The sequence below is a fragment of the Falco biarmicus genome, chromosome 11, assembly GCF_023638135.1.
Source record: "Falco biarmicus isolate bFalBia1 chromosome 11, bFalBia1.pri, whole genome shotgun sequence".
In the NCBI taxonomy this organism is placed as follows: domain Eukaryota; kingdom Metazoa; phylum Chordata; class Aves; order Falconiformes; family Falconidae; genus Falco; species Falco biarmicus.
The window spans coordinates 30,240,652-30,265,280 of record NC_079298.1 but is presented as its reverse complement, the minus strand read 5'-3'; the positions used below and the strand labels follow the sequence as shown (position 1 = coordinate 30,265,280).

The 24,629-nt window shown below is 47.8% G+C and overlaps 1 long non-coding RNA gene across 1 annotated transcript; it reads left to right on the top strand.

Annotated features, from left to right (window-relative positions):
• LOC130156993 (uncharacterized) lies at positions 1–6,450 on the top strand. The gene is made up of 2 exons (XR_008824666.1): positions 1–3,366; positions 4,243–6,450. It is a non-coding gene; the product is annotated as an uncharacterized LOC130156993 (long non-coding RNA).
• Positions 6,451–24,629: the final 18,179 nt, after the last annotated feature.

The following is a 24,629-nucleotide window of genomic DNA, read 5'->3' as shown; positions in this document are numbered from 1 at the left end:
GATAATCTAAAGGAGACAGTACAACAGGTAAGGTGAAATAACCTTTCCAGGGTTTCTCCAGCATCACTGCCTGTACGTGATTCTTTGCCAGTTTGTAGTAATATTGCTAGATTGTCACCTGGCATCCTCCGTGCTGTACACGTATAGTCACTGACGAGGCCAGAGCTATCTAACAGAAGAATCCACAGGATCCTGCTTTGTCTCTTGCTGTGTTCCTTGCTTTGATGTGGCTGGCTGACCCTACTGCAAATACAAAGTCTATTTCTAACAGGGTTTAAGTTGCTTTTTGGGTTTGGTCTCGCTCGCTATATGGGAAGTTAGCGGGCAGAGCTGCTATTGGGAGTACAGCAATTTGGGAGTGAACACCTGCAATGCCTGGAGCAAGACAGGTCCTTACAAGTACTAAAACACAATCACAAGAGGTGCATGTTGCTGATTCTGGGAGAAGGGAGATTGTGTATGTGTGGGGTTTTTTTTTCTTTCCCTGAATGAAACCCAGGAACGCTCAGTTCTATTACCATGAGGCTTTTCTCCCTTTTTCCCCAAGCTGGAAGAGTGAGATGCTTAGGAGCAGAGTTTCCTAATGGGTAGCAAATTATAAAAGTGCTTATTGCAAAAATTAAGAGTTTGGAGGTTGTGACAGTGATACTGCGAAAGGCAATGTACTGAAAAACATACTTGGAAAGAGAAATGGACATTAGGAGGAAGATAAAAATCTGTTTTGCAAGCTGCAAGCCCAACTGGAGAGGATTGGGAGAGGCCAGTGTTTGTAGAAAATGAACAAACAAAAGGAGGGAAAACCTGGGTTCTGTTGCGGTTTCCATAGCAACACAATACTTTTCCTGGAAATATCAAATGATGAGATCTAATCTATCTGCTATTTAACTCTTGCATGCAAAGCCCTCTCCTTTCTCAGCTTACCTGCCATCCTTCACAGCATCCTCTCTAGTGATGGGCATACTCACTGTGCAGCAGTCTGCGTGGGGAATGATCTGCCTGGGACAAAGCTGTTCCTGTTCTCTTCCCCCTGTTCCAAAGCACGTAGAAAAGGACAGCTTTTGAGGAAGAGGCAGCGTGTGTGTGATGGGAATGACTTTACAGTTATGCTGCTTTCCTATAGACCCCAGAGAGGGCTGGGCTGAGCTGGTACTGAGAGCAGAGCCACCAGGCAGGTATGTGGCTGAGGTGTTGCATAGCCTGCAGGGTTTACAGCATAAGGATGCATCCTCCTTGGAAATGATGCAGCTTAGTGCCCATCTGAGAACTGCAGAAAACCTTCTGTGGCTGTTTGGAGAGTTCATCAAAGTAGCCCGACTTAAATTTGTACCTAGTAGTCCTTTGAAGGGGCTCAGATGTGGGGAACAAGAGTCCTTGATGGCAAGGGAAGTTTCTGATGGAGGAAGGTGGAAGGGTGGCAGTTTTTACCTTTGATAAAAAGGACAATTGAGAGAGTGGGCAGCATGATAAAAGTCCGTGAAATTACTAATGGTCTCAAGTATGTAGAAAGGAGCATCTGTTCTTTATTGAGGAGAGAAGCCCTGAGCAGGTATGGGAGACCTCACCCCTGTGCATCAAAGGAAACTGATTCTGCTCCCTGTCTTCTGCCTGTAGCAGCAACACCCTTCGCTCTATCACCCTTCTTGCCTCTGTAGCCCCTGGCAGGCAGGGCAGAGCAAGCTTTGCATTGGGGGCTGCTGTTGGAGGGGAGAGCTGTCTGCAGTGGGAGACAAAGAATTCCTCCTGCCCTTGTATCTGAAGTCTCCTGCATGGTAACTAGTTCCCTGCCTTCTCTTACCACCCTCTCCTTGTATCCCAAATGATGCTGTGTATATTATGTATGTACCTTTATAAATGCATTTGGGGTGGATGAGTTCTTACTCTTCGAAGGAGTGAAACCTGGGAACTAGTTTGCAAGCTGCTGCTGTGTTACTCCGTCCTAGCACGGTATGTGAGCTGAGGGCGTATGAAGATTTGGGAGAGAATTTTGCTTATTTCTAGGAACACTTTTCTGCATTTCCGTGGGTGAAAGCTGGAGCGCTGGTGATGCTCCGTCATGTTATGGCCTTTGTTTTTGCTACAGGTCTTTAGACTTGAGCTGCAGTGCTGTGGTGTGCAGTATGTGTGCAGCGCAGGCTGTTTGCAGACCCTTCTGTTGGAGACCCCGTTGTCTGGCTGGCCACAAGTGCAGCAGAGGGAGCTCAGCCTGCGCGATGTCCCTGGATCTGTGAGCCTCTGGCTCTGAGGGGCAAGCAGAGCATCCAGAGGATGATGTACAGTGTGTCAGACTTCTGTATTTAGATGTTACAGTCATGTTAAGAGCCTGGCTGTGGCCAGCCCCTGCAATACTCGGTAAAAGCAATATTCTGTTTTAATAGGTGGGCTTCACGCTGTTTCGTTTTTTATTTTTTTTTCTCTCTGGCTGTTGTTCTGTTGTTAACCTGTTAATGCTTATTGAGCCCTGAATCTTTGTAATGACTGTCGTTTTCTATCCACAATATTTACAAGGAAACCAGTTTGGAGGGGTTCAAAGAGCAGTAAGCCGGGTACGTGCCAATAAATAGGCAGCAGTACTTTAATGTCTCTTAAAAAACCTGTCCCCCATTTTAAACACTTCCTATATTTCCTCACGTTTCTCCTGACAGCCACCTGTTCAACTTCTGACCTGTTTGCAAAAATCTCCACGCCATCTATCAGAGGGATACATGCACTTACAAACTTCTGTTCTGTGGGCATTAAGTAAATTATTTCTTTAAGATCATATGGCAGATCTATAATTAATTAAACCCTCCATGATATTAGCGCAAAATAATTTAGCCTTTCTAAAAAGGTAAATGTAATTTGCCGATCTGGTATTTGGAAGAATGCTTTCCCCAAAATCAATTCCTTTAGTTTCCAGAGAATAGAAATGAGAAGCAATCTCATTTTAATTATATCTCTTTATTGCTAACAAAGGAATGATTTATGCAATTAAATTAACTGGCTAGAAAATTATTCTCAGCTGGGCTGTCCTAATTCTTTGCTTTCTGAATTGCAGGCTCTTACACTTCTCTATGTAGATTAATTTTTCTGATATGCAAACAATGCTCCTTGTGTTCATTTTTAACATTTTTTATTCACAGCTCCCCTTTTCTTAGTGTCAATGACATGAGTAATATTTGTGCACTGCTGGGCTCTGATTCAGGCCTTTTTATGTAGAAAGATTGGAAAAAAATCTTTTCTTTTGAATCTCATTATTGCCAGCGCAGAGCCAGGTTTTGAAGTTTTCTTATCTATTGCTGAGAAACAGCAGCAGAAACATGGAGGGACTGCAAAGATGTCAAAGGATGCAAACTTGTGAAGGAAAATGTATCAGCATTGAGGAGACAGGTGAATTTGCAGCTAGTGTTAAGGAAGTAGGGGGTTGATGTATTCGTCTTAAACCCCTGTCTCCTTGCAGAAAGCTGTGGCACAAGGAAAAAAAAGAAATAATTCTGGTTTATGTTGTTACGCAGACTTAATAGGGAAAGAATTTGTTTTTGGGGTTTTTTTTCTGCCTGGAATTACCTTGCAGTGGCTGGCCAGCACGTTAGCTAGTGATATTTGGGCTGAGGGGAAAATTACCATGTAGCAACACATTGTGACCATGTGCCAACACAGTCTGACATCTTCTGAATGGGGCATTGGTGTAATCTCCCGTTTTAAAACAGCAGTGAACATATTGCAGAGCACGTGTTAGCTCTGTCTGAGCTGTCCTGCCCTGTATCAGTGGAGATGTGTCAGCTGGTCAGTGTTTGCTGTGCTGGCACTCTCGTGTTGCTATCAAATGGTTTTGAAAGAAGAAAAAAAAACAAAAAAACCAAGCCTTTTCTCTGGGTTGGTATGCTGTGCTTTGGGTGTGGGAAGGTCTATGCCGATAAGATCCTGAAGGCTTTTGAACTGCCAGATAGGATGGGGCAAGCTATGATGGTTTGGATGGGACAAGGGTGAACGCTGAGCCTGCTTCCTTTGAGTGTGGATCATCCAAGGGGAATCTTCCTTCTGGGCTGAATAGCTGCTGGGTGGGTGAGCGATGGGGTGGTTAGTGCGATGCCTGTCGACTGCAGTTGTTGGTGCCATCCTTCAGGACACCGCTGTCAAAGCAACACGAATTGAATTTGCTTAGAAAGTGGGATCACACTTACTGGAAGAGCCTTCCTCAAAGAGCAGTTGCCCTGGGCTTACTGTCAGAGAGTGGACTGACTTTTCTTTTTTTCTTTTCCCTAGTCCTGCAGGCTCTCTGCACTGGGTGGTACGGTATTCCTCCAAGAATCCCTTGGCTCCCACAGGAAAGGACATCTTGCAGTGCCTGAGGAAGAGGATGCCATTGGGAGCAAACTTACAGTCACTCTGTAGAGCAGGCTTTGAGTTCAAAGTGATCTAGACTAAAAGAATGGTTAGCGAGATGAAATTCATGACAAACATTACCTTTAGGGAGGAAACATCTGATCAAAAAAACCAAGAGAAACAGCTGCCTAGGCAAGCAGTACTGCAGGCAGGGATTAGGGCTCATAGTGAATCACAGCTAAATGAGTCAGAGTGATGTTCCTTTAATGAGAAATCTTATTCCTGGAAGTATTAATAGGAGTGTCATGTGCAAGTTGTGGGGGTCAGAGGAGATACAACTGCTCTGTTATGTGGTGAAGTCTAGGCTGGCAGAATGTATCCAGCTCTGCATGCTGCATTTCAAAAGCCAGAAATGGGAAAGAGCTGGGAAATCGTGACCTGTGGGATAAGTAATGACAAGTCTTATGGAGGGAGAACAACTTCACTTACAGCAAGGGAGAGCGAAGCTGATACCAGGGAAAACCTCAACGATAAGCTTCAATGCTCCCAATCAACCTGCTAGAAAAAAAACCCTTGAACCCAGTGGATGTGTCCTTTGGTCCTCCAACTTTACCTGCTTCTATTAACTTGTAAAACTGAGCTTTTTCCTACCCTGTGGTTGCCTTATGTTCCAGCAGCTTGTGTGGGTAGATGGTTTCGTACTTCTCATCCTCACTCAGCTCCTGTTCCCTGCTACCTGTTTCATTCTGCTTTGCCAGCAAATCCCAGCGGGGGCTGGTACTGAAAGCTGCTTCTAATGATGACTTAAGGGAAAGGTTTCACCTAGCAGTGCTGAAAAGCCTCTGTTCCTTTTGAAACAGGCAGCATCTGTAAACATACAAGGAACAGGGTAAGCAAAAAGATGTGTTCATAGTGGAAGGGAATGAAAGATGGGGAGGGGGAAATTAAAAACCACACAAACAAAAAAACCTTCACAAAATCAACAAAGTACCACTAACAAAAAAAACCAAACCAAAACAGAAGACTGCTCCTTTCCTACAGTTGATGGCAAGGTGATGCTTCGCTGGCGTCTTGGGTCGGTTGCCTTGCAAAAGGTGTGCTGGGACCACCAGAAAGCTTTTAATGTGGAGCGGTGTAAGCTGTGAAAACAGGACAGTCCTTTGTTTTATGGCACTGAAATAAAGGAGGTGAACACTGCGGTCCCAGGGAATGTCCAGTTGCAGGTGCATCTCCATGGAACCGCTACGGGAGGGAGAGGCGCAGAGCAAAGCCTTCAAACTTGCAAAATGTTAGGAAACACAGAATTTAAATTGCACTTGCTTATGAACACAGCCAACTTGTCAAGGAAAGTGGCAGTTTCAAGGATCGGCTCCAGAAGAAATTGTGCTACAATCTGAATTCCAGGCTCCTTTTCTGTTCCTTTACAGAGGAAATAAGTGAGTTCCCTCCAGATAGTCAAATAGAACTAATAACCTCTCCATGGACCATTTCCCCAGCGCACCAGGATTTAATTTCACAGGAGCTGATATCCAGATGAAAAGCTGTTGTGGTGATGCAGGGACTCTCTCTTTCTACAAAAGCAGAACTTCATTACAGGTGGCTCTTCTCCCTGTGAGAAGATCCCTGCCCCTGTGCATCACTTGGTTGATCCTGCAGAGACGGCTGCCTGGGAATGCTTTTCCTCTCTGATAAGGTTTAGTGCTTTGTGAAGCTACTGTGGATGTGTTCTCTGCATGCTCTTTTCTTCCAGATGAGATGCTGCTAAGATATTAGTGAAACGGGCTTGACCTGGCGTAAGAAAGGTGTGTGGCTGGGACTAGATGCTCTCTAGAAAAGTGGGTGGAACTTGAGAACCTTGTCCCTTTCTCCACGGTTTCTTAAAACAGGAGAAAAAAAACCCCTAGAAAGCCCTATGTTTGCTCCTGCTTCATTCCTTACTCTTTGCTGTTTTGTTTCATCTGGATTTTGGGTTTATGTACAATATCTTCTGTTTCTGTTCAGGTTCTTGTGAAGCGGGACCCAGCTAGATGGAGTTTGGACTTGCTAGCGTCAGAGCGGTATTTGAATAAAAACAGTTTTCATGTATTTTTGTTTCATTGTAGAACATTAAAAAATTAATATTTTAATAAATATTAAATGAATAGTTAATATTTAATTTTAAATAACAACGATACTTTTGTCCGTACCAGATTCTGGATATCAGAGTGCTAAAATCAGATGTTAAAATAATCTGGCTGACTACGCCGAAAGAGATGCAAGTACTGGAAAGCTTCGTGTTGGCCTTGTATCTTGATTTCTTCTGACTTTTTTTTTTTCATTTCTAGTCTTTCCTATCTCCCAGTAAATTACTGAGAGATAGCTCCTAGCTATATCTGATAAGCAGCAGCAGAAATGCAGCAATGTGAAATATAGAGAATACATCCTGAACAGTACTGTATGTAATTAGACTATATAGTTGTGCATGTATGTGTTCTCTGTCTTGTTGCATTTCAGAAATGCTGTGTAACGATAAGCTCAGGGGGCTTATACTGTGACCTTTTAAAACCTGCTTTGTTGCTATTGTTGTCTTGGACGATATCTAGTTTGGAGCTGGGTGATCTCCTGAAGGTCCTGGCTGTTGTGTCCATGTTGGCAACTGCTGCATTGCTTGTGGGAAGCTTTGCACCGAAAGGCAAAACCAGAGCGGCTCAGTGAAGGTGTTTCCTTCAGAATGTCACGAGGCTCCTGTCAACTTGCTGGACTCGGGCTGAAAAGCAGCCCCATCCTCCCAGCACGGGGACTTGCCCCCACTGTTCGGTGTTTTCTGCCTACTGGCTGAGACTGCTCCATCCCATCATGTTTAATGGCCTTGACATCCCATATGGGTCCCAGTGCCCCCCATCCCTTAGGGATGCCACTGGTAATGGACCGTCAGTTGGGCTTCATTCTGCTGATTGCCAGGCCCAGCCAGTTTTCTGCCCACCCTGAATTTTCTTCTTGATTCTTTTTTCCCTTTTGATCCAAATGAACTCCTCCTTACAGGAATCTTAGTGTCTAGAGCTGTCTTGGCAAAGAATTGGCCACTCCATTGGCTCTAAAGGGCCTTTGCAAAATTTTAAATATGCAAATAATAATAATTATTGCTGGTAATAATAGGAGCAGCATGGGATTTCTTTTTTTTTTTTTTAGATTTCTCTGTCCTCTGCAGATGCCACTTTAATGCAAATCAAACTTTGCGGATTGTGTTACCTATTGAAAAATAGTTTCAATTAGAAATTCAATTACACTGTCTTGGGGGGATGGAACTGACAGTTTCTTTGAATTTTGCACGTTATAGAGGGCTCCAAAGTACCATAAATCTGCTAATTGATTTCTGTACCTGTAATGTTTGATTAGGTGTATTTTATTGTCTTCTTGGTTTTAATTAACCCCAGGCTTGTCAAAATGCTTCCACTGACAAAGGATATATGATGAACTGAGATAAACTCTATTAACAGAGGCTGACTTTTGTCAGTAATTGCTATCATGCATAAGAGTTATTAGAAATTATCGCACACAAAAAGAAACTGTACTTTTGGTAACAACTTTTATGGGCTGCTATAAATCTGTTGCTTGCCCCCTACATGCAGGAGATAAGCAACTGTGAATGACAAGGGGTCCGAAGGAAAATCAATCATTTGCTAGATGTCTTATAAATATTAAGTGTGACAAAATGGGAAGAGTTATGAAGTGTAAGTGCTGAAAATGAAATGGATGCTGATGCACCTAAACTTGTTCCCATTAGAGATTGCGAGGGCCGTGGAGACAAGGGCACAACTACTTCTAGAAGCTCTTGGTTTGAGTGAAGCGGAACATGTTACCTTGGCGGTGGAGCTCTGGAAGACTAAAGCAACACTGAGCTTTTTGCTTCTAGGCCCTTGGTTGGTGTCCCAGCGTGGGCTGTTACAGCTTGGCAGCTGTGTGTCGCCTTAGAGGGCAGGCATCCAGCAGGGTCACGTCACCAGTGCGTGGGGACAGAGGCAAGCAGGAGGGTCGATGGGCTGAGGATGCGCAGGTTTTACCCAAGAGGCAACTGCAGAAACTGCAGTGGAGACGTTTTTGCTGAGCACAGAGGTACCCAGCGATGCTGCATGCTGTTTGTGTGGTCTGCTCTTAGAAATGCTTCATCTAGGAATACTGTAGCAAACCTGACAAACCGTCTTTTAGACAAAACAGGAAAAAAAGGTTAATATCCACATCTTTACTGATGTACCCAGCTGTAGGGACAGAGTTTATGCAAGATCTATAGATAGTAATGTATATAAACATATGCAGAAATCTGTGCATAAGTAATTTTAACTGAACTGCAGCTTCATCTGTCGCAGATCTCTGCCCTGGGTTGGTCCCTGGATGCTCTGTTTGTCTGGAGCTCTGTGTGAACGGGGTGTTGATGCGGGTGTAGTCCTGCAAATGCAACTGACAGAATACTGGGAGTACAAACAGTGCAGTAATTAAGCCATACAAAGTTGTAAAAGTATGAGACAAACTTTCTGCAACATACAACACAGCTGTTAAAGCTGATAGGACTACTTCTTAGAAATGCTATAAACTTGCTTTTATTGGTAAGGCAATGTCTGTAAGTGCTGTGGGCATTTCTATTTTGTTTAGGGGTTTGTGGTGGTTTTTTTTTAACTGTAAGTGAAGGGAGCACATACAGTCCCCAGGAGCTGCAGAGACCTGTTTCTGTCTTCTGCCAACTTCTGTCCAGGCTTTGGACACTCTTGGCTGCAGCAATTTTGAAGCTGCTTGATAGATCTTCTGTCTCACTCAAAATGGTTAATTTTAGCTCGATTTTTTTTTTAAAGAAATTTTTAGCTGAGAAGGTATTTTAAACTGACCTTCATTTTCTGTGCTGCTTTTCCTAAAAATTGTCACAGTGACTTAGCAGTACAGTTGTGTGTGTGGAGAAAGGAGGAGCAGAGTGGAACCTTCCTGAGCAGAGGTCCTGTGCAGTCCTAAAAGCTGTTTGAGCTAACAGTATCAGGATATTTAACTTATTAATATTTTGGAGAGCTTTAAAACATCTCCGCAGCTTGTGAGGTATGAGATCCTCACTTTGCTGTCTTAGTTTAGCCCAAAACAGCTCTTCAAATGCTTGGGGCTTTTTGGAGTAGCCCTTTTTTTTTTTTTTTTTTTTTTTTTTTCCCCTGGGCGCTAGACACTGCAGTGTTTGAAGTAGTAGGAGCGGCTGGAGTGGATCTACTGGTGTGTGTGGGTATGCTGGGGTGGAGAGGCACAGCTGGCACCAGGGGGCTGCTACCAGGGGCACGTGCATTCTCCAGCTCCCAGCAAGAGAGAACCACTTAGCCTGCCGATCCTCACGGGTGAGGCAAGAAACCGCACTGGGCTTGAGTCCCAGGTCCTGTGGGGCACTCCCCCGCAGGACACGCAGGGAAGGTGTTCTGCAGCATGCTGGGCTCCTAAGGACTATGTGTCTTTAGGTGAGCTGCTAGAGTGAGAGCTGTGTCATGGGTTTCCGCAGCCCAGCAGGGGATCTTGGTGCTGGACCCCTGGCATGGCGTAGGTGGGATTTCCTATGAGACTCTCCCCTCTCCTGCTGTGAGTGGGGAGCTCTAGTAGCTGCCAGTTGTGATCTGGCTTGATGTTTTGTGGACTGTCAGAAGAATCCTAGACATCCCATAACTTGTGATATGGGAAAGTGAGTTGAGGCAGCAGAGGAGAGAGGTGCAGAGAGGGCTAAGGATGCGCCGTACTGAGGAGCAGAGACAGATCTCCTAGCCTTGGCTTGGTGGGAATGGTTCTGCAGGCTGGGCAGGTCAAAATGACTTGTTGCCCGTGGTTTCGGAGCGCTGCAGCTCAGTATCGCAGCCCTCCTACCACACGTGGTAATTCCCCCAGCCTCCAAGGGGCAGTTGGTGTGTTTCATAGCTGCACCCTTGCACCCTTCTTTCCGCTTGCCTTGGTTTCGGTTACGTAGCTCTGTTTAAGAGTTTCCATGCAAGTCTCGTGTGTGAGCGCACATATATCTATATTCCCTCCTGGGGTATGCTGAAAACAATCCATTTAGAAACCAGGTGTCCTTGTCTCTCTCTCGGCATCTGGTTAAATATCAGCGAAGTAGGAGAAGGTAAATCCTAGGATGCTTCAACAACTGCTAGGTCTGTGAAGCCCTCGGCTCCAATCTGATGGGATTTGAAGGTCACGGTGGTTGCCCACAAGTGAAAGATGTGTCCTTATTCCCCATAGATAAAGCGGACCAAAATGATCTATCTTAAGGTGTCCCTCAACTGAGCTGGAGGGAAGACGTGTGCGTTTCAGTCTGCAGAGACCAGAGGTCGCTGTTTAACTGGGAATGGAGACCCCCTCGCCTCCCCAGAGCCACCTTCTCTCTATTGTGTCCAGCTCTCAACCTGCTCTGTAATACCTCAGGCTGCTTTTCCCTTACAAAAAGGCTGTTCTCTTAAAAACACAACGCTGGGCTTCTGCAGATGAAGGGCTGAATAGATGTAGCCGGAGGAGAACGCAGGACGGTGTGGCTGAGCTCGCTCTCTTCGCACTTTACCCTTGCCCCATGCACCTACCAACATGTCCTGCAAATACCCCTCAGTCTTGATGTGCAGCTCCTCAGCTTCATTCATTCCTGGTCCCCAGCACAGCAGGCATCTCTCTTTAGCATGAGAAATGCATGTAGTGTTGAGCAGCAGCCAGGGCAGGGTGATAGTGGTGGTGTAAGGATGAGGGGCGCGTGGACTTGCAGGTGGTGTGATCTCCCTTCTGTTTGCAAAACGAGGGATGAGACTGGTCAGAACCAGACAGACCTTTGGGTAACGTGGCCATCCTAAAAGTGAGATGCTGTAGAAGGGGAGCACATAGCAGGAGCAATGCTCAAGGTTTGTGTTCGAGTGGGCCGTACGGTATTTTCTAACGGTGGGGTATGGGAGGCTATGTGCCATGGCCCTTCATCACGTAGCTGGACTGAGCTGACTGCATGAGCAGGTTTGGTGAGGCTCAGAAACCGCGTTGCATATAGGCTGCGCAGGTGAGTTCATCTCAGGCACGCTCCGCTGGAAGGGCAGCGTGGCAGGCATGCCTTGTTACGTGGGCAGGTGACGGCTGCGTGGGTCCTGGTTAAAACTCGGTCTGAGTAGCAGTGCTACAGAGAAACCCATTTTGAAGCTCATTGAGCCTCTCTTGGTTGTACTGGAGGTTAAATTGCTGCTGCTGCAGACAAGTGCACCCCTGCAGAGGGGTATTGTCCTCTCCTGGGCAGTCCTCTGGCAGGAGGTGTAGACCTGCACCATTGCAGCACCAAGGCTGGACCACAGAGCCCAGCTGGTCCTGACCTGGCCGTGAGCATGTCACCACCGAGTCTGTTCCAGGACAAGGAGAACTGGCTGAAAATGCTCAGCTCCTTTTATGAATCTCCATAAAATCCCATGGGTCACAATTTTCTGCAAGTTGCATAAGTGAATTAGCTGCTTACGTCAGCATTCCTTACTGCTTGAAAACACTTTGGCTTTTAACTTCATTGCCTCTCTCTAGAGAAAAGGCAAATGAGAGCTTCCAGCAGAGACGATGGACACTTGTGCCTTTCTTCAGAATGGTCAGGAGTGCCTAGTCTTGACCAGATGGGACATCCACGGCAGCAACAGCCTGGGAAGCAAACAGTTTCGCATCACTCCGCTAATTCGGTATTGACGGCAGACTGAGATTCAGCGGTATGTTCTCAATGAGTTTATTATAGTCAATACTTATTAACAGATGAAACAGACAAGATCTGAGCCTTTTGATATTGTAAATCAATGTAGATCTGTTCACTCCCCAAAACTACAGTCTGTTCTCAGCAGAGCCACAAATCCTTAGTTAAAATTTTAGTCTTTTGCCTAGACCTGTAAACTTATTGTGGATACCTTTGCCTTGGCAGAAACAGGTCTCTTGTTAGACCTGTCATTCCAGTACACGTGGGGAATAAGCTATCCAGCAGAAGGCACTATTTGGCTGGAAAGATTAGCATGGTGTCGTGGTTTAACCCCCGCCAGCAGCTCAGCCCCACGCAGCCGCTCGCTCGCTCCCCCTCGGTGGGATGGGGAGAGGATGGGAAGGAAAAAAAGTGAGAAAACTCATGAGTTGAGACAAGGACAGTTTAGCAGGTAAGTCTAAAGCTGGTGCACAAGCAAAGCAAACCCAGGAGTTCACTCACCGCTGCCCATGGCAGGCAGGGGCTCAGCCACCCCCAGGGGAGCAGGGCTCCAGCACGTGGGACAGGGACATGGGCAGGCAGACAGCATCGCTCCGAGCATCCCCCTTCCTCCTCCTTCCCCCAGCTTTATATGCTGAGCATGACGCCATACGGCATGGGCCATCCCTTTGGCAGTGCGGGTCAGCGTCCCGGCTGTGTGTCCCCCCAGCTCCTTGTGCCCCCCAACCCGCTCACTGGTGGGTGGGTGAGGGGCAGAAGATGCCTTGGCGCTGCGTGAGCACTGCTCGGGGTAATGAAGGTTATCGTCCCTGTGTCACCGACACTGTTCTCAGCACAGAGCCAAGGCACAGCCCATAGTAGCTACTGTGAAGAAAACGAACTCCGTCCCAGCCAAAACCAGCACGCGTGGTGTGGTTTATTGGAAATGCCATGCAGCAAGCCAGTACAGCTGTCACACTGCATGTTACCTGTGTTTGGGTGGGCTTGAGCTGTGCCCCTCTTGGGAGCACAACTAGCAGAACTCTGCATTCAGAGCAGTGGGAGTGTAGGACACACTGCGTCTAAATAACTTGCAACATTCTGTAATGTTACTGCACAAAAGGTCTGAGTTAATGATCCAGTTGATTTACAAGTCAACTGCATGACAATAGAAATTAATATTCACTGATGAGCCAACCTAAGAGGCCTTGAATTTTTTTTTTTCTTCTCTAATGGTTTTGTGTCAAACGTGTGGGTGAGTTCATATACCTGGGTATGGATCAGAGGGTATTTGGGCATAAGTAGTATTTGATTAACTTTTGGACTATCCTGAAAAATGCAATGCAAGAAATCTTGTGTGAAACTGCCAGGTACCGTGCTGTTCTGAGAATATCTCCAAGTACCAGTGAATGGGTAGCTGGAAAAGGAGATTCTTGATCAAACTGGCTTTGTTTAGGGGGCAAAGCATCAGTTGCTGAGGCCAGATACTGCTCTTTTTCTTCTGATTTATACCCAGTTGAACTTGCACCATAGTAAAATCACAGTGAGAGAAAAGCTTCGGTTATTAGGGGAAGAAGGTGGCACTTTAACTGATTTGTAGTTAAAAACAGGCTTGCTGAGTGAAAGCTGCTGGCTGTGGCAAGTCCCCTCCCTGCAGCAGAAAGCTGTACGGAGGGGACTTCTGTCTAGTGTATCAGTAGTCAGAAGTGGCTACTTAAAGTCTGTGTTTAACCCAGAGAACCGGAGCATCATCCACCTGCCTGGTGTGAGGGTGGGTGATGGCTGCCTGAAAGCAGTTCCTTGGTGTCTGCAAGAATGGCTTTGGACATCTCTGCTTTTAAGGTTTTTCTCTTTTAGGCTGTGCTGGGCTGTGCCATGCTGAACTCCGATCATGACACAGGAACATGTCATGACATGTTCTCATGTTCATGACACAGGAACCCTGTGCTGCGCCTGAAGCAAGAGGCTGCGCAGTTCCCCATCAGCCCTGGGCTGCGTGGGACATGAGGACCTCCAGGGATGCACCATCATTCCTGCCTCCTTGCACTGAACGAGTCTCTTTCTCAGAGAAAACAGGGAGATGAGCTCCTCTGCTCTCTTTGTTCTGCTGCTCAGCATCAGCGGGGACTGGGTGCAGATAACTTGTCAAAGGGGCACATGATATGGAGCTCCTGGGCCTGCTTTCTGCTCTCCAAGCCCCAGTAAGGTCTGCAGCATCCCCAGGCTGTCCCTCTCCTGTAGCTTCTCTCTTGCAGAGCCAGTACTTAGCAAAACTCCTCTAATAGCCTTTATGGTCTTAACCCAATTTCCTTCAAAACTGCCATATGCTGTGAGCTTTGGGAGGGATTAAGAACATGAAGGCTGCTCTTTTAAATCCCATGGAAAGGAGGAAACGTGGCATTCTGAGTGCCTGCAGGCAAGCGGTACAGCAATCTCATCACTCCTGTATTGGGGCAGAAAAAAAACCTTATGCCCTTACTGAACCTAAGGCTGCCTTCTTGAGCAAGTATTTTTCCTAATCGGAGGAAATGTGAGGGAAATTTTGCCTGCTGTTTTGTTGTCATATTGGGTGATGCTCTGAGATGCTTCTAAGACTTGTGAAGAAACAAGACCACGTGGAAGATGGTGAACTCCAGAGAAGAACCAGATGCTGCAGAGATACTCCTACTGAGTAACCTCTTCCCTCTGTATCAGCATGAGATCTATCCCAGCTGTTAGGAAGACTTTTGCAGGGTGCTGAGCCAGCCAGGTGCTGTCTTGTGAATCATTGTTGTGGCATGTGATGGGAGGCAGTGTCTAATCTGGGAGTTAAAGCACCTGGTACTAGGGGTGGCCCTTCAGACTGGGCAAGGTGAGATAGATTTCAGGAACAACCTCTTGGCAGCTGTGCCGGGAAGCTGGTGATCCTGGAGTTAGGCTTGGAGGGTCTACACGTGGTAGGCTCAACCTCTTCAGAATCTCTAGACCAGTGCTGAAATCCACAGGCTGTCATGGAGCAGGGCACCCTCCCTTCCAAATAGCCCAGTGTTCACATGTGGTGGTCCTCAGTCCAGATCATCATGTGAGGCTCTGGTGTCTGGCACCTGGAGGGAAGTCCTGCCTGGATCTGGATTGGGAACGGTGCCCTGTGGCCCCAACGCTTCCATATGTGTGAGAAGGAAGAGTCTGCTTCTGTAGCTATGGGTAGACTTCATGCAATGAAGCTGAAGTACCAGGAGGTGGGCATTTCTTATGTATCTGTAGAGCATCTGTGCACAGTGCATAAAGAGATTAAAACTGGAAGTATTTTTTCACCTGGATCACCTGATCTTTGATCCTGCGGGTTTTGTAGCCCTGTGCAGGGGGTGTTGCATCAGAGCACTAGGGTAACGAGTGAGATGGACCCTGTCTCCTGCCTTGGAGGTCTACAATATGAGTTTATCCTGTGTTTAAAGTGCTGGAGAGTCTTTGTTGCAAGCTGTGGTTGAAGGACAAAAACACAGTGATGGAAACTATTCTGAGAAGCGGGATCCAGAGGTCAATTAGTGAATGAGCAGGGATAAGAAAATGGAGGTTGAAAAAGAGTCAAAGATATTTACAGCCTGCATGGCCTTCCCTCTCCTGGTGCTTTATTTTTAATGGCTTGCTGCTTTTACCTCTCTTTGTTTAATGAATATATTGCCGAGTTATTGGAAGCGCAAACTGCATCCAAAAGCAGGACACTCAGGGTTTATTATATTCATATAACTCAAAAACAGCCAAATTGATTTTCTCTTTCTCTTTTTTTTTTTTTATTCCTCCTCCTCCACCTCATCTTTAAATCTTGCAGCGGGTTTAGTGGTAGTGACAGGTGTGAGACTGACAGCACTGCAGTCAGAGAAGCTGTGTTTAGGTAATGACCCCAGCCACGGGTGGGGAGAGCACCCTCTCCTTGCTTTGCCTCCAACCACCTCTCCTTGTGGCTCGGGGCAGATGCAATGTTTGGCTGCCTGCTGGGGTCTCTACTCCTGCTGGAATGCCTTGGAGAAGCTGGGCCTGTCTTTTCCATTCACTTAGCAGCACAGCTTCATGTCGGTGTGATCACCTGCTCTCGTATGACCGGAGAATGGAGGCACAGACATCCTCAGCCATCACCACCCAGAGCGTGAACTTGCAGCTCGGCAAAGGCCGTTGGACCCGGAGCCCCTGGGGTGACTTCAGCTCCCCTTGCTGCGGGAGATGGGTAGATGAGTAGCGTGTGGGAAGAAGCATGTGAAATGGTTGCTCTGGGTGGTCTCTTTATCTGAGCATCTCCACTGTCAGGCTTAGCTCCGGTAATTCTTTCTGTGAAGTGACAGAGGGGTATATTTGGTGGCTTCTGCTCTCTTTAGTGCAGCCTGCATCAACCTGTAGGCTGCCTGCCCCCTCCTGGGGTGTTCCCCTTGCTGGTACAGGTGGAAGGGGCAGGTTTTGGAGCCATGCTAGCTGCTGGAGCCTGGGGCTTTGTCCTGGAGCTACCCCACCTGTCCGATGAAGCCCACTGGTGCTAGGCTTCCAGAAGCACCCCTGCCCTGTCCTCCCAGCGTGGAAACGGGGTGAAGGAGAAAAGCTGGATGGTGGGGTAGGGAGATCTCTGCTCCTGGACCCCACCCTCAGTATGAAACAGCAAGAGGTTTTCATCTCAGCCCTGGTTAATGAGGGCATTTTGATCTACAGTTGTTGACTGCAGAAAGCCTCCCTGATAAAGGGGGAAGGGATGTCCTGGGGGAGAGGGTCGCTGAATATGCATGGCCCCGGGTCTCTTTGTTTAGCTGATATCTGACTATATTTATTCTTCTAGATTACACATTCTGACTGCGGAACAAAGGGCTGGCAGGAGCTGCTCTCTTGTGCTTAATAATTTGAGTGAATTTACATTTCAATGCAGCCCTGCGCCACTTCCCACCCCCCCCACCCCCCCCACCCCCCGGAAAGAGCAGAATTTCCCTGTTGCAGGGAGGGGGCGAAAGGAGTGGCCAGCCTGGGAGATTTATTGATATTCCCCTCTAAATTTATTCCTTGCGAATCCTGTGAGCGTGTGTGCCCACCTGCCTGATGCAGAGATATTTTCTTCCCTGCCACCCTACTCCATGACTTGCTCAGATAAGGCTGGTTGCCCCACCTCCCCGCTGAGCAGTGTGATTCATCATCAAGTAATTAACCATCGGCAGTACAGAAAGTACCTGGCTAAGCAGAAGTGTGAAAACACATCTACACCTAATGGGAACAGGACGGAAGGTTTCTAGTTTGAGTGACACCCGGGGAGCTGCAAAGTGACAAAAAGACAAGAGTTAGCTATTGCCAGGACTCCCCAACATGGTCTGGTTTCTGTGTGATGTCCTTTTCACTCTACTTTGGGGCCTGAAAGTGCAAAAAAATCATTTGCTGAGTCAGAGTTAGTCACAGGGGGGGTCTAGAGGTGGCAGTTTCTCATTTGTCTCTCTGACCAGGCTTGGATCCCTGCCTGTAGCGAGTGGTTTGACCAGGGTTTGGCTCGCCTCTTGCTTCTGAGATGAATTTTCCCTGTTCTGCATCCCTAAGCTTATCAATGAGTATGATTTTGTGTCCCTGTATAGGATCCTGGGCCTTGTGTGCCTGCATGTCCTGGGTTAGCGGCCACCCAACTCTGACTGAGCCATGGTCCTGCAGTTTAACATCCGTGCTTTGCCTCCTGTCCTCCTGATGATAGCCTCGCAGGGACAGGGACTTGGCACACTGATAACCCCGGCGTGCTATGCTGCATTTGGGTCTTTACCACTACGGCTCTGCATTAGCCCCTTATAACAAATGTTTGATTACAGGAACAGGCCCTTGTTGCTGTTTCTGAGGATGTCTCTCCTGGACTGGAGCCCCTTAGGAGGCGTCTTGTGAGCCCGTGAGCACAGGACTTTGCTGAGCAGGGTCTGTGTGTTGAGGGGTGCCTCAAGGAAATGCTTTTCTCCTATTTGCTTTCCTGTCTAGTCCCACGCTGTCTCACGGTGCAAAGTGAGATGGACCCCCGCTGCTTTTGAGGCTGAAGAAGCAGGACATGATGGAAGACACAGCCTCCGGCATAGCTGAGTGCAGCAGCAGCCTCTTCCAGAAGCTTGTTACATCCATGGTGGTTGCTTTGGGCAGCCAGAGGACAGGTACTTTTGTCTTGAATAGTTTTCTCACCAACTTTTTCCTTCTTTTTGACTCTGTGTGAAGACCTGTGCATGGGAGGTGTGAGTTCTTGAGCTGAGCTGCAGAGTGCTCCCATGTGCGAGGGGACCCTGCTTCTAGCCAGCTCCAGATACGTGACTGGTGGCCTTGAATGCATTCAGTTCAGGCCTTTGTTCCACCCTGAACTGCAGAACAACTTGGAAATGGGTTTCATGGCCAGGTCTCAGCCCTCCTATGTACTCTGGGATGCGTCAGGCTCTCTGTGGATGTGCTTCCCTGTGCTGCTTGGAGCGACAGGGCTGAATTCTTGGCTCTGCAGAAAACAGTGCAATGATCTGAACTTAACCAGTGCTTATAAAGTAAAGAGCCTGTGCACGTGTGGTGCTGCTCTTTTTGCTGTTACCCTTTCTAGAGGTAGTTGTTCAGCATCAGAGAAGGCAGGATATAATGCTCAAGGAACACAGGCAGAATGAGGACCTTGTGCTGTGTCCTGCTTGAGCACAGCAGAGGAAATTTCCTGCTCCGTGGAGCTTCGGTCTAAAGGGTGAAACAGTGGGTGGTTGTCAAGAATTGTCTGAAACACCTGCTGGAACAGTTAGCCATGTTTTATTTTAATGGATAAATATATACATTCATTATTTTCCATTCGTTTTGCATTGTGTACATGCATAAATGTGGAAACATACATATGTATGTTCCATATCATACACATATACACAATCTGTAATATACATGAACACAATGCAGCATTAAATCAGGGGGTTTCGCTTCCCTTAATTACCTAATTATATTGATTTTTACGTTCTGTACATCTTGGTTTTATCTGAACTTTACAGAAGGTGTAAGCAATACACATCTTGTCACATCCCATTTTCACACTAGCGCTGTTGCTGTATGAACCATTGCTAGAAATAAAACACGACTAGAATAGTCAGCCATCTGTCTGGAAAGCACATGCGGTCCCAGATGGCAGTTTCTCTCCCGCTCGCTGGTAGCAAAGTCCTCTGTCTAAGGAACACAGCAAAAATGTGTAACAATTCAGCGGGGATATGTACAATGTGCAGCCCTCCCCCGGGCTGGGGCTGAGGGCCCTCCAGCAACGGGAGAGGAGGGAAACTTTGAGCCCAGAGTCCATCCCTGAGGGGGCCCGGTGCCCACCTCCTGCCGAGCAGAGGGATCAGCATTCAGAGCTACCCCACTCGGCTGCAGCCCCCTCTGAGCTCTATGAATGAGGTTCTTCAACCCGTTCGTTCCTATGCGTCAATATGCCTTTGCAAGGGTGCAGCGGGCAGCAGACCCAGAAGAGAGTCAGCACGACCTTGGCAGGTGAAGCTGGAGGGAGACTAAAAGCCTGTCAGCTGTTCTCTCCGGCCTTCCAGGACCATTCATGGGAGAAATGACTGCTGCAGAGCTGGGTGCTAGGTTTACAGACAGCTTGGCCACCAAGAGCTGACACTTGCCAACCTCAGTGGCTCTCAAACTACCTCCCTCAGCCAGGGAGTCGCTCTGTGTCATTCAGGACAGTTACATGTGGCATTGTTGCCTGCCTTTAGTTTTGCCACTTGTGAAAAGACAGCACGAGAATGTCTTTCCTACCAAGAGAGGTGAACGAGTGATGAAGCACCTCTAGTTAGCAAAGCATGGTCATTCCTGCTGGAAATGGGTGGCTTTCACTGATCAAAACGAGCAGGAAAAGCCCAAGAATGTGAAAATCACCAAAGCCGGGGAGTGACTAGGTGAGAACGCAGCTTAATTATCCTTTGAACTCTTTGCCTCTTCATGCAGTTTTGAATCTGGCCTGCGGGAGGGATGAAGGATAACTGAACAGGTTTCTACAGAACTGAGGAATACGGAAGAAATCATCACACAAGGAATGACAGCACTCTGTGCTGTTGGGAGAGGCACCCAAAGCCACCGGCCCCTTGGCTGTGCTTTCGCTCTTGCCTTCAGAAATGCTGAACAGTGGTCCTGAGTTGCCTTATCTCCTGATCATTTTGTTTTGCAAAAACATCTCCTTTGTGGGTTTCAGTTTTCTGGAATGTCTTTCAAACCTGTCTCCATTCCCAGAAAAGTCTTAGCACAGTCTACTGTTTTTTTTTTTTTTTAACTTCCTGATACCTGTCCCCATCTGCTGTTTTTTCCTGGGGAGACTCACGGATGTGGTGTTGTACTGCAGAGGTTGGCACGAGCCCTTTTGTACAGGGGGGAAACTGCTTTCTGAGCTCCGAAACCTTCAGGAGACAGCAGAGTTTTGCTTCAAAACCTGTCCTCTGCTGGGGGTGTTGAGATCAACCAGCTGTTTGCTCTCGTTGCTGAGCAAATGTCACTTTTTTTGACACTTCTGAGCACTGTCACCGTGGTGGTACAGAATGATGGTGTGTGTACAGGAGGTGTTGCGAGTCGTGTGGCCCTCTATTGCCGTGCTTGCCTCCACAGAGCCTTTGCGGGACCACCAGAGATGCCCACCCCGTGCAGCCGCAGAAGACTGCAGCCTCCGGAGCAGCCGGTTCCCAGTTGTGCCCTTTGCACTCCCACCGTCGGGAGGAAAGGCAGAGTGCATCGGGAGAAGGTCCTGCTGAGATGTTGCAAAGGGTCAGATTGTTTTGGAGGCAGGAGAAAGACAACTGCTCCTCTCTCCCTCTTGGAAACAACTTTGCCTTGGCCCAGCTTTTGCAAAACGGAATTAGAAAGCCTTGCTGAGCATTGGGAGCTGGCAGGAGCGATCACTCGGCCAATTCATCATAACGGGAGCCTGGTATCTAATAAGCAGGTAATAAATGCACCAAGTGTCCACCTTTAACTTGCCTGCCTGCCTCCCCGCAGAGGCAGCCCCTGGGCTGCAGCTGCTGATGAGATGTCCCCCTGCCTGATAAGCAGATGATGTTGGACCTGCTGGAGTGATAGCTGTCCTGGCCACGGGCATGGCAGGAGCTCCCCAGGGCAAGGTGCGGGCTGGGGGAAGCAAGTTAAGGCATGAAAGCCTCATCTTATGTAAATCAGCCCTGGAGGCAGTGAGGCCTGTCTGATTTCTACAAGTCACGCAGCAGGTTGTGATGGGGAATGGGTAGGGTTTCACTTTGTCATGGAAAAACTTCACCTCTTTGGTTGAGGTGCTAAAATTGTGTTCTTTCCGGTTTTCTTTCGAGGGTTTGCAGTGATGGACAAAGGATGGCTGGAGGGAGAGTCTTTACATTTCCTAAGGATGTTGAGTAGAGAAACATAGGGTGATGCTCCCCCTGCTCTGAGAAGACAGCTGTGGAACCAGGAGGACCTGGGCACAGGCCTGGGGTCAGAGAAGCTCGAGGGAGGTCTGTGTGGCAGGGAATTGGCCATCCCACCTCCCCTGCTGTGCCACAGTGGGTGGCTGTTCTTGCTGGGTGATGTGGGTGGGGAGAGGTGATCCTGGAGAAGGTGACAAGTTCAGAGGAGCAGATCCTAACCTCGGGGAAGTGCAGATCCCAAGTGGCAGTCACTGGGGATGTGTGGACTTACAAGGGCCTTTGATGGCATCAGGCAGCCATCAGGGACCAGGCCACCAGAGCAATCTGTCGTGGGACTGGGAATGATCCTGGCTGGAGGAGAATGCAGGAAGAGCTGGGAAACGAGGACCCCTTCACATCCTTAAAGTGAGAAGGACCTGCCAGGACATAAACCTTGGGACCACCACCTGTGATTGACAGCACAAGGAGCTGTCAATCTTCTATCCTTGCTGGGGCTCTTCCCAGGGCACCCACCAGCAGATGGGGGATGCTGCTCTCTCTGGTCTCTGCTGATCCTGCTGGTCCAGGCTCCGAGCAGCCGCTGGCAAGGAGGTCATTATTGCAGGGCCCCACTCAGCAAAGCAGAGAAACCTGTCCCTATTTGTCACCGCGCGTCGGGGCCTTGGAGGTGAATCAGATGCACTGTATTAATAGATCTAATCATCGCAAGCCTTGGTCGTGCTGTATGTAGCAATCTGTTTCCTGGCTGACAGCGTGTTTGCTGCTGGCAGGAGGGAGAGACGGAGGAAGAAGCATCGCCCGTCCGCAGCTCCGCGGGGCAGGACCTTGAGCGTGGCTGAGCGGAGTTTCTTTTTGTGTGTTGGATGGGCGAGATCCTGGTCTCGTGGTCGCTGATGGCAAATCTAACGGGAGTGGGTTGCAGGCCGGCAGACTTTGGTTTTTGGAGAACTTCCCATACTTTCAGGACAGGGGTTTCCCTTCTTTCCTGGGTATCCTTGAAGAAGAGGGTCTGCTTCTCCTTTTAGCTTGCTTGGCAGCCCCTTCTCTTGTGTTTGCTCGGTCTAGTAGTTGGTGCTGCTGCTGGCTGATGTTTCAGACTTGCCTGAGATCAATAGGAGAGTACTCGCTAGCATCATATTAATTGAGTCTTATGCTGAGAGCCCTTGTGCTATTGATTATAACAGTAACTTCAGCTGGAATTTGGGAAGCACTTACTTGAAGTCTAAAAAATGAGAAGAAAGCAGAACACTGGGTGATTGGATTGACTTTATTTCCAGCGGATTACACTGTAATAATTGCGTATGTCCAGTCTGCTTTCATTACTTGTCCCTCTAATAAAAGTACCGGGAATGCTTTCAAATTTCGATATGCAGGATTACAGGGCTTGCTTGGAGCAAGCACCAGACTACGCTGGTCAGGAGCAATATGAGAGACTTTATCTTAATAACTGGCAGAAGTTACCCACTCACCCTGCTGTCTGCCCCATTCGCATCCTTTTCTTTGCTTTCCTTCCTCTAAAAAAAGGAAACAAAAATGCCCATTACTGACTGAGAACATGAATTTTTCATTGACCTCCTGCAATTCCCCACAAAGCTGAGGAGCCGGGAAGGTAATAAAATGAGATTTCTTCAAAGAACAAATGAATGAGAGAAGATGACTGCCTGAACCAAAACCCTGGTGAGATGAGGGCATTGTCAGGGGCCTGTCTTTAGGGTGAGGGAAAGACAGAGATGCTCTGGGGTCAGGAAGGACAAGAAGGGGTGGCTGGAGGCTCATCGCACATCTTTGCTTTTCCTTACACCCAGGGGTAGCCCTCTCTCTAAGCAACTGCTGAGACTATTGGATGGTGTGGGATGCCCTGAGGGTTGGGGCAACCTTAGCATGGGTGTGCAGGGCTGTTCTGGTGTGGGTTTTTTTTGTGGGTTTTGTGTTGTGGGTGGGTTTTTTTTGTTTGTTTTTGTTTTCCTGATGTACAGCCTTCTGCTGTCACTCTTGGTGCAGGGCGAAGTATCCTGAATGCACCCAGGCTGAGGGTGCTTTGGCTGTGGAATGTCTTGGCTTGTTTTGCAGAGCTCTTTGCAGAGGGGCCCTGCTTGCTCATGGCCCCAGGCTTGCTGGGGTCTTGCCACCACGCTGGTGTTTTCTAGGACTTTTGTTGTTTTTAATATGCTGCTTTGAAATAACCCAGCAAAACCTGTTCTCAAACTCATTTATTATTTTTTTATAAAAGCTCCCCCCCCCCCCTTTTTTTTTTAAAGATGCTGTCAAATTGCACTTCTTAAGATTCATGGTGGATCTCCTCTGCCTGACTCTATTACCCAATTTAAATACACAACAGCAAGAGGGGTTGAATGCCACTATGTTAACACAGTGCCAGAGACCTCTGTGAGGTTGTTTGTTAAAAGCAAATTGTACCTGTTAAGGGGCTGGGAAAGGGGAGCACAGCTGCTGTTAACTGCTTTACCAAATTGACTCTGACTCATTCATTTCAAATGAAAATTGAAATGCTTTTGACTTCTTCTTTTTCTTCTTTTTTTCATCCTTCCAGTGGCAAATTTGCTTTACTTAACGCTAAGTGGGGATCATTTCTTGTGATTACTGAAAAATGCATCATAACTTTTGATTACGCTGCTATTAAGGATGCAGAATGGCAATTGCTGCTGCTTGCAGAGAGGGAGAGAGAGGAAAGGCGGCTGGAAGAGCTGGTGTAACCCTTTGCTGTGCCGAGCACTGTGGAGGAGGTGTAACTGCTGTTGGTCTGGGGCTGCAGGCTGCCGGGGCAGGACCTGGGGGCTGAATTCAGGCTGGATGCAAGTGAGTGTGAACGCAGGTGACCTCGGAGGGATGAAGTGAGGGCTGGAGCACACGGACCTGCCACCGCTTCCCAGAAGTTTGCCTCTTGCAGGGGCTAATGCTTTTTTTCTTTAAATGGAAACACCTTGGGAAGATGGGCTGTTGTTTGAAAGATTAGAACGTTTTTGGGGATGGAAAGGGAATACCCCTAGCAGCAAAATAAAGGACACGCATCCCAGGGTTGTACAGACGCTTCAGTGGGATGGAAGTTTCTGGCAGGGAGATTTGGATTTACGGTGGGGGAACGGGGAGAATGATGTAGACAGCTTGGGAGATGCAGCAGGAGAGGGATTGTGGAGTGCTCAAGGGCATTGTCTACAGTTCTGGGGAAACTAAGGCAGGGAAATGAAGGTGGGAGGGTGTATTGCTTGACACTGTATTGTTTTTCATGCAGGGGTTTCTTGTGTTTAGGGAGCATCTGCTGTGCCATAGGGAACACCTGCCCTCCCCTATGC